Here is a 10370-nt window from a genome sequence, read left to right on the forward strand (position 1 = left end):
AAACCGAGTGAGGAACTAGTAAATGATGGCATTAGTCTTACGTGACGTAGATGGATGTCCTGTTTTAAATACCTAAAGAAAAGCAAGAGAGGACGAGACTGAAACAGTGCTGGAAGTGGTAGTACTTGAAGGGTATTAAACAGCTGACGACAACTACCAGAGGGAGGAATGAAGGTAATGATGCAGATGGCTCTTTTTTGGATACGATACAACGGAGTGAGGTGGGAAGTATAGGATGACCCCCATGAGGTAAGACAGTACGACAAGTGAGAATGAATGAACGCATAGTAAAGAGAAATCAAGATGCGACGAGGAAAAAAATCTCTAATCTTTGTAAGTACATGTAAGCCAAAGGCGGCGCGACGACAAATATTAGTAATATGAGCAGAGAAATTAAGGTGGCAGTCAATTGTTACACCAAGAAACGTAATGCTTGGGGCATGCGGAAGAGCGTCACCATGTAATATTAATGGAGGAACTGAAGGTATACTCTTCTGAGGGCTGTGAAATATGATGTACTCTGTTTTTTGCTGTTGATAATCAGCTTATTGGTTTTACACCATTGAATAAGACTTGACAGGTCAGCTGTGAGTTTACAATGCAAGGATTGGATGCTTTTATCCGATAAGAAAATCGTGGTGTCATCAGCATAGAGAATACAGTTGGAGTGCCTGAGACGATTTATTAGACGATTTATTTTTTTCGCGGACGCTCTGCGGCTTATCCGTGGGTGCGGCTTATCTGGTGACTATTTTTCCCTGGTACTTTCCCCATACCCCGGGAACAGGACCGCCCTGCCAGTGCACGAACAATACCGAACAGGGGCGGGAGGACTCCACATTCGAGTGGACTAACCCGTCAATCCACGAAAAACACGCAACAAGAGCACAATCCGATCTTAGTAGAACACTAGAACTGACCTCCTTTGTTATACATCATGCCGACACCGGAATGTGGACAGGGTTTATGGCCTTCCCTACGGTCTCTTTTGTCGGCAGACCCACAGGAAGGGTTCAATACACCTGACATCGGGATAAAACGTGGTCAGCTAAGCGTCAGTTCTCATTTGACGAGAGCAGCAGCATTCGTGGACACGGGCACGGCAGTTAGAGGTGCGGCATGGCTCCAACGCTGAGGCACAGCCACGACAGCGGCTTCAAAGTAAAAGTCGTCGACTTCGCGGACAAGTACGGGAACAGGGCAGCTGGCAGGGAGTACGGCGCTGACGAGCGTTGAGCGTCTCTGTTGATTTTGTATGTGCATCACTGGTTAAGCGCACAAAGCAGTCGTGTCGTATTACCCGCGGCTTATCTGCGAGTGCGGCTTATCTGCAAAAACATTTTCAAAATGTATCTAAAATCGAGTCCTGCGGCTTATCTGCGGTGCGGCTAATACGCGTGAAAATACGGTAAGAATAACAGTGACCCTAAGATCGAACCCTGTGGGACGCCTTGAGTAGTGATAATAGGTTGAGATAACTTGTCGGTAATTTGTACTACCTGATAACGATCAAGAAGATAGTTAGCAATTAATTGGTTGGTAGGGCCACAAATACCATAGCAGTCGAGTTTAGATACTTTTGGAATGAGCGTCGGGTGAATGCCATGGAAACGGTCTTACCAGGGGAGACCAATAAGCCTCGGTCGGCAAGGTATTCTACTATTGGCCTGCAGCGCTGAAGTTGCGACGCGAGGGCTGATTCGGGGCCTAACGGTAGCAAGGGGAACTCTTCGGTTGTACAGGAGGCGCCGGGACAGTAGAGGAAAAGCATGCAGCCTGACCGACAAAATCCTGCTTTGAATTCGCCAACACGCAAGAAATGTAGGAGAACGCAGTATGGCTGCGTCGTTGGCTGCCAATTTAGCTTAGAAAAAGTCAGAGGACGTGTTCCAAGCATCGCGTTGTATCGCTTCCCCGGGAAGCCCTAGGAGCCCGAAAGGGGGAAGGGTTGGATTGCCGCCGTACGCCGTAAAAAGTAAGCAAATTTCGTAGTTATTATTCATGTCACCATGCCCAAAATAGGACGATAACACGCTTTGTGCGCGTGTGGGTTTGTGTTGCATTGCAATTGAACCGTGAGATACATGTTTGTCCAAACAGCGATGACGGGTCTGACCGGGTTCCGACCGCGACGTCAAGGATTTGCAGCGTTCATGTCGTCAGCAATTGCAAGAGCAAATCTGAGATGCACCCCTCCTATGTGCCATCCATACCTGAGTACCGCAAGAAAGCGGCAAGCAGAGAACGACACGTGAGGTACGTACACATAGGTTACGTTCCCACGCCTTGTAAGGCGAAACGGCATTAGAGGAACGAATATAAGTGGTTGACTGCATCGCAAGGAGGAGGTGTTTGTTGCATCCTGAGCAAGATACGTACCACTTCTTGGACTTCACAGGCATTTCCATGTGTCTAGTTTGTGGTAAGACGCCTTTTCACACACACATATTCACTCTCCTTTTGCAGAAACTCTCTGCCCCATTTGCACATTTTTCCCTCATGATAGGAAGCATCACCCTTGCGTCATGGGTGCAGCATCCTACCATAGAAATCTTAAGGAGTATGCTACAAGGAAACCTCCGAAACTGGGACGTACGGGCGAGGGGAGCGCCATATTGAATCATCTCCCGTTGCGCAGTGTCGCACGCAAAAAAGGAATCCAGTATGCATACAGCAAACATAACGCCAAAAATGTTTTTGGAACAGTAACACACAGCCCGAATCCATGAAATCGTGAGATACATGAAAAAAACATACATACACACGAAGAAACAAAGACACGACACGGACGCCACATGGGGACGCCCTCTCCGCCGCTGCCTCACCCAGACCAACCAGCCTTTACTACAAACCTGGATAAGGGCGGACACTGACAAAATACGTGGCCAACGGAACCAGAGAAGCTACCGAGCAAGTGTTGCAACAGTTTTCGAAACTGTGGCTGCTTTCACGGGCTAGAAATACGCGACGTTTCCTCGGCTGATTCAATATGGCTGCCTCCGAGCGCATACACTGAGAGACAGAAGAGCTCCGTTCAAGTTCTTTGCTCTCCTCCGATCCTCCTCCCCGCCTTTCCTTCTAGCCTCACTCCGTAAGATTTCTATGCATCCTACCAAACATGGTGGTTTAAATGGCGAGAGAACATCGTGCAAAGTACTGCTTTTACGAATGCATAACAATTTGTTGTATGTGATGCTATGTCGTTGAAAAGGGGATGGATGTACGCTGGTCGGTGATACATATCATAAAAGCGTTAAAACCCCCAACGCAAGCAAACAGACAAGACGATACTAAAAGACACGAAATGAGCTGTGCTTGTTTCGTCCTTCATTTCAACGCTGTGCTTGTTTCGTCCTTCGTTTTAACGCTGTGCTTGTTCCGTGTTATTTGGTCCCATCTTTTCTGTTCCATGGTACTGGGGTTTTAAAGCTTTTATGCTAAGCCAGTTGAGTGCGTCAACATTGAGCTCGAACTAAACCTACCCGGCAACTTATTTATCGATAAAACGTTCTAGGTAGCAGAGGCGGTCAGCTGCTGCATCTGCAGCCAGGTTCAGCGTGGTTGAATCCTCAAGTGCATTGAGGGAAGTTCGGGAAGAGGAGAGGAAGGGTGTGCCTTAGACTGGACCACCAATGACGAGCCAGAGGATACGCAGCCCTCCACATGCTAGCAGAGGTGACTGCGGAAGTGGAAAAACACTCAAAAGCAGAGAGTTGATCAGGTAGGAATCAGGATATGGCACCTGAAGCGTAGTTAATTCCTACTATATACCCAAACTATGACATTTTGCAAATCTTTCACAGGTACACAAACGGAAGCCTCAGACCCTGGGGGAAAGCTCCTTTTACTTCCTTCCTCCACTGATGGCCAAGGTGGGTCCACACAAGTCACACATCCGATGCAAACCAACAAGGTAAGCACTGGGCATGTAATGCACAGGGCCAATAAATAAGTCATCCTTTATTCGTATTGGCGAAGCACATGCCAAACAAGCCAACAAGGTAAGCACTAGAGATGTATTGCACAGGGCGAATAAATATGTGATGCTTTATTCGTATTGGCGAAGCACAGCTAGTCCTCAACGGAGTTATGCTTTGCTTCAGGTAACAACCACTGTCGGGTAGCGGCAGTGTGGCTTCATTGGTTACCTGACCCTGACGAACTCTGAACAAGCACTGCAGGACCTGTACTCAGTTTCACTAACAGTGTTCAGTGTTCTCCTGAACATGTTGCCTCAGCAACGCTGCAGATCAAGTGATATGACCAGAGAGGACAAGCTTACGTTATTTCATTCAGGGCATGCGCAAATGGCCTCAATTTTACGTGTCAATCACCTGTTGGGGGTACCATACAGTTTCTTTACCTTCGCCTGCAGAAGGCGACCCACCACATGAACTGGACCTACTCCCCTAGATCGAAGGAGGAGTTGCACCCGTATAACTCAGCCCAGTCCAAGGTCGTTAAGAGAGGAGTTATGTCATGGTTGCACTAAGCGCAGCTCTTACTAAATCATGCGAGCACCGCATCACACCTTCCACGCACAACTGGTAAAGCCGCGAAAAGGTGGCTACCCAGTGTCTATGCTGCTGACGGTGGCCGAAGCATTCGTGAAGAAGGCAAAAGGGACCACAATGCAAACAAGATCACGTCTATCGGAGCGACCAGTATGTATCCCGTATATTCCCAAGTTTCCCCACTACCTAAAGAACGTTGCTAGCAGGCATGGTGTCCCCGTGGTCATGTCTGCGCCCATCAAGCTGAATTCCCTCTGTGCCGAGGTCAACCACCCAAGAAAGAAGCAAAACTGTAGTATTCGCCACTAAATCCCGCACGTAGAATGCGAGCAGTGCGTCGTCTACCGCTACGTTGCTGAGGTGTGTATATAGGACGAACCGGCCAGGTGTGTTAATGTTAGGCTCCAGGAACATTGTGCATCCATGAGGAGGACACCATCCCAACACGTCCCACTTCATTGCCGTGACTGTGGTGCAGGCCGGTCTTTACAGAAACAGATATTTTAGCAAAGCACAATCAACAAATCACGAGGGAAATCACAGAAGCCTTTTTCATTGCTACGCACGACGACGGTCTATGTGTCAGCACGGCATCGCTGAACCTATCTCACGCGGAGATAGAATATTTTAGGATGACGTAGCAATCTCTGAGCTGGCACAAGATATTGTGTAGAACAGTGACGAGCTTCAACGTTGTGTTCGCTACCAATTATTTGTACTTAGACTGATGTGTCACGTGCATTAAAACGCGTTTCGTTCAATAAAGTCTCTCAGTTGTGAGGTAGCACTCGTCCGTGAAGTCGTTCTTCTGTCCGCGTCTTTTTACTGTCTACACACCATGATAGCGTTATTTCTCATGAAGCTGAAGCATGGAATAAGTTTTGCAGCCCTAGCTTCGCTATTCGTTGTGCGCAAGACGACCATCAAGAGCCTTCAAGATTACTGTGGATGTGCTGAGCTACAAGTTGCACAACTAGGTTCATGCACGTACCATCTCGAGGTGCAATCAGAGACACAATGCCGGAGTCGTTTAAAGGACACCACGCTAGTTGTACATTCATAATAGACTAGACAGAAGTCCAAACCGAAGCCCCATCAGACGTTGAGCAGCAGCATTTTCTTTATTCGCACTACAAACGTTGCTATACGCTTAATTTTTTAGTTGGCATCATTCCTAATGGCATGGTTGCATTTCTTTCTCAAGCATATGCGGGACACCACAGTGACTGTTTCATTACACGAGACTCCGGCTTTCTTTCTCTGATTGAACCAGGTGATGTAATTCGTAGTAAAGGATTTCCGAACATCACAACCAGCGTCGAAGGTCGTCGTGCTGTCATTGTAATGCGACCCATGTCATGTGGAGCTCAGACGTCCGAGGCTGTATTGGACACCACTTACAAGATGGCACAAGTGCACGTCCATGTGGAACGAGTTATCCAGAGGCTAGTTGTACAACATTTTGAACAACAGGGCACCACTGCCATTAATACCAAACATGTCGCAGATCTTCAGAGTGTATGGTGCACTTGTGAACTTGCAAGCCTTAATTATAAATACAAAGTGAAGGACAAAGGTGCAGTAGATATTGTCATTGCATGTGTACGTGCAGTTCTGTGACCGGGCGGGGGGTTCTATTTTTTATCTTTTCATTTTTCTTTTTCCTTTCATTTAGGGGATCTTTGTGGGAGCAGCAGAATTCGTCAGGTGACGAATTCAGTATCTTCCCTTTTTATATATATATACAACCAAACTCAAACTGGATACTGTCATTATTCACAGAATGTTCACTGTTATTCACAAGCATTTATTCGTCGAGAGACAATTCAGAAGAGTACAATTATCTACAACGTAACAGTTAAAAAGAGCTGCCTATCAATAATACTTAAAAAATTCAAGAGTTTTTACAAGTCCAAAGTAAACATGGAGCCACATATGCACTACAGAAGAAAAAATCTAGAGTCTACGGTCTACAAAGTCAAAGTCAGAAGACCAAGTAAAAATTTAGAGAAGAATAAGTGCTCTAACTTTGACACAAGCTACAGCAGCAACTGAGGCACTTTCTTGGCCACAATCGCTTAGCGCAGCTCGTCACCGTTGCCACGGCAACGGCGCGCGCACGTGGCCCCCTATCGTCACCTGCACGTGAAACGCCGTTCTTGGCCATCCTCCACCGCAGGTAGACACCCCGGGAGGGGTGCCAGATTTGGCAATAGACCGCCAAATTTGGCTACTTTTCTTTGCGTCTTGCGGGAAATTTTCAAGCTTGGCTATTTTGCTATTTTTGGGTTATTTCAATATTTTCCAAGCATAGTTTGCGTTTTTCTGTTAAAGGTTGCAAAAAGAAGGCCGTACCAGAAAGGCAACGAACTCAAAAGACCAAATACATGTTACGACCAGTGTACGGTGTGCGGCCAACATCTCCTGAAGCCTGGAGCAGCCCCTCGCGCTTTCTGGAAGATGTACGAGTGCAAAACACAAGAATAAAGAGACTCTCAGAAAAATAAAAAGAACTACGCACGTGGTGCTGGCATTGCTCCAAGACTGAAGCGTGTGGACAGCTACCCTCTTTTTTTCTTCGTACTCCCGTTTAGGACATCGGCAAGTGGCCAATTTGTAATGTGGAAGTGCGGAAAGTACTTCGCGGAAAGAAGGAATGGGGGGAAGATGCGGATTTTAAAGGTAAATTAAAGTGATACCGTTCTGATATGCTACAGTGGTTTTTGCTATGTTACGTATGGGCTTTTGAGACCTGCAACCGATTTTGCCTTCGCTACACGGGCGTCCCTCTCGATATTCCTGCAGGACGGCTTGCCGCCTCATCAACATCGAGCTCTGCTTTCTGCAAGGCATACAAGACTGACCTGCGACAGCACCTACGGGATCTTAAAACACACAAGGACACGGCAAAGCACAAGAAAAATATGGCAACGCTGATGCCGGCAAAAAATGAGATGCGACTAGACGGGTTCGTTGAACGTAAGTCTCGTCCCTCGTTCGCGCAATCAAGGTGATCGAGCTCCGGATCGCTGCGCATATTGCCGTGCACAGCACATTCAAGACGGTGGAGCACATGACTCCAGTCATCGAGGACTGCTTCGCTGACTCAGCCCTGGTCACGAATATGTCCCTGTGCCGCACGAAGTGCGCCGCACTCATCACAAAGGTACTTGGACTCACTTTCAAGGAAGTCTTTCTTGCGGATATGAGAGGGTCAAAGTACTCCCTAATCATTGATGAAAGTACAGACGTGTCATCGACGAAATAACTTGCCGTCGTTTCACGTTACTTTTCTTATGGGCGTAGCAAATTCTGCACGTCTTTCCTGTTTATGACGCCACTGCAGCAGGTAGTTGAAAGGCGTTCCTAGACTTGTGTAATATTTCCTTGGAAGACTGTGTTGGTGTTGGCACAGATGGCGCGAGCTTGATGTGCGGGCAGAACAACAGTGTATACACGCATATGAAGGCGGAGAACGAGATCCGGATGCAGAGTCTGTGCCACTCACTACAGCTAGCATGCCGCGAAGCTGTTGCACTGCTGCCATCACAACTAGACTTTCTCGTGAGGGAATCCTTCAACTGGTTCTCCTATTCCCCAAAGAGGCAGCAGACATACCATGCCATATATGCTGCCATTAATGAAGGCTCCGCGCCGCACAAACTCACTGGCATGAGCGCGACACGATGGCTAAGTATAGCAGGAGCACTACGTACCACATTGACGCAATGGCTTGAGTTGAAGACATTCTTTATTGCCGCGAAGACATAGGAGCGGTGCTACACGGCAAGACTACTGACATGTACAATGATGAGGTCAACCTGTTGTTCATTAAATTCGTCATCCCCGTCATTGACGAATTGAAGAGGATAAACAAAGCTTTCGAAGCAGAAAACCCGGACCCTTGTCGACTGCACGAGGACCTACTGTTGTTCATCACGAGCCTCAATCGTCATGCCCTCCTTTGCATCCCATCGAATGCAGTGCTGTTTGCCGGAACATAGGTGGCCGCCTCTAGCTGCAGTAAAACTCCCCGTTGCGATTTCCTGTGAGCAATTTATCATCTTCTGACTTTTCCTGTATGTATATACATATGTAACATATTCTCTTCTTGTATTCTTCACAGGAGATCTTGGCCACCCCATCGAGCCCTGGTTAATGACTCCCTTCCGAAATCCTGCATCAGACAAAGAAGCAGCATATAACACGGCTCACAGCAGGGCTAGAGCCCGAATTGAGCATTGCTTTGGAGTGCTCAAAATGCGGTTCCGGTGTCTACAGAGGTATCGCACACTTCACTTTGCGCCAGACAGAGACTGCAAAATTATCACCGCTTGCGCTGTCCTACACAATATGTCCATTGCGCACAATTTGTCTGAGCCTGCAGACGATACTGAACCAGCAGATATACAGAAAATGCCAGTGACACCATGACAGCGACTGAAGATGAAACCAGCGAGGAGGAAGGACAGAGCAGCCAAAACAACTCTCTGACATCGCAGGCAATGCATGTACGTGAGACAATTGTCCACAGATACTTCTAACAGCCTGTCAGAAAATGTGTGCTTTATCGCAACTGCCAGTTTCTTTACCTTTTATCTTTAATATTTGCTTGATGAGCAGCATATGCTTTCTCACACTGTATCATTGTTCTTGTAAAGGTCTAATGCACAGGCTTACATGATAGTGATTGCAAAACAAATCACAGAGTGTTTTTAGGTCAATCTTGCTGTCCCTTTAGAATGTTTTTACAATATGTTCACGATACAAGAATAGAAAGATGCTGGATGATGTGAAGTGAGCACTCTTTCGACTTTAGTAGTGTGACAACATTAGCACATGAACATAGGGAAGGTAGTAGACAAATTCCTATAAATGCGGCACCTTCGTACAGAGAAAAATACATGCAACTACAAGGGGCAACTTAGTAGACAAATGTAGCTTGAACTGAACCAGTGGTAATCATGTTTTGCAATGCCGGTTAATCTGTAAGAGTCCTGAGGATGAAACTTACCTCAGGCTTGCATACCTCTTTCTGTGTTTAGCAATAACGTGACGAAGCCAAAACTGATTAAATGTAATTTTAACAGCAATGGCTGTCTCAGTAAAGAAATGAGCTGTGATTGTGCGGAAGCCATCCAATAAAATGTCAAGAGCAGCACGGTGATATTTTTACCTCTCTTAGATGTGCCACCGCATTAATTAGCCCTTTCTGCGCCTGCGCGACGTTCTTGACGTGGTCGCTAGACTCGAGGCTCCTCTGTTGAAGTTTGTGGCCTAGTGACATTGGTCGCTACTGGGTCAGGAGGAGAGGTGGAACTGTTTGGTCCCGCAATTTCCTGTAACATATATTTTATCAGTCTCCCCTTGCTTGTGACATGTCACTTTCTGTGTGCCATGATTCGAGGGTTGTCCAGACCCTGAATGTTCTCTACAGGCTGAGGACAGGTCTGCGAAACAGCACACTGTGCTACATAACCAGAACAGTGTTTACCTTCGAGTCATTTTGTAAATAAGTAGTGGCTTGTGTAGTGTGTGATAGAGAGTAAATCTGTGTTGACAAAAGTGTGTGCTTTACCTCTCCAACAAAAAAAATGTCGCACATGTTACACATGTTAAAAAATGTTACACACTATAATAAATGGAAGGATAGAAACACTATACCTTCTTACTTAACATTACCTGACGCTTTGGTCGTGTTTAATAGCATGGTAAGTGACGTAGTGTCTTGTTTGACGCCCGTCGGGCCAGTGTTCAGTGCCGCTTAGCGCATGATGTCTTGCCGCTGCGTGAGCGTTATTCGCGTTTTGGTATAATGTCACCCGGCTGTCCCTTTTGCGAGAACAGGCAGTCAGC

The sequence above is a fragment of the Ornithodoros turicata genome, chromosome 7 (genome assembly GCF_037126465.1).
Source record: "Ornithodoros turicata isolate Travis chromosome 7, ASM3712646v1, whole genome shotgun sequence".
Taxonomy (NCBI): Eukaryota; Metazoa; Arthropoda; class Arachnida; order Ixodida; family Argasidae; genus Ornithodoros; species Ornithodoros turicata.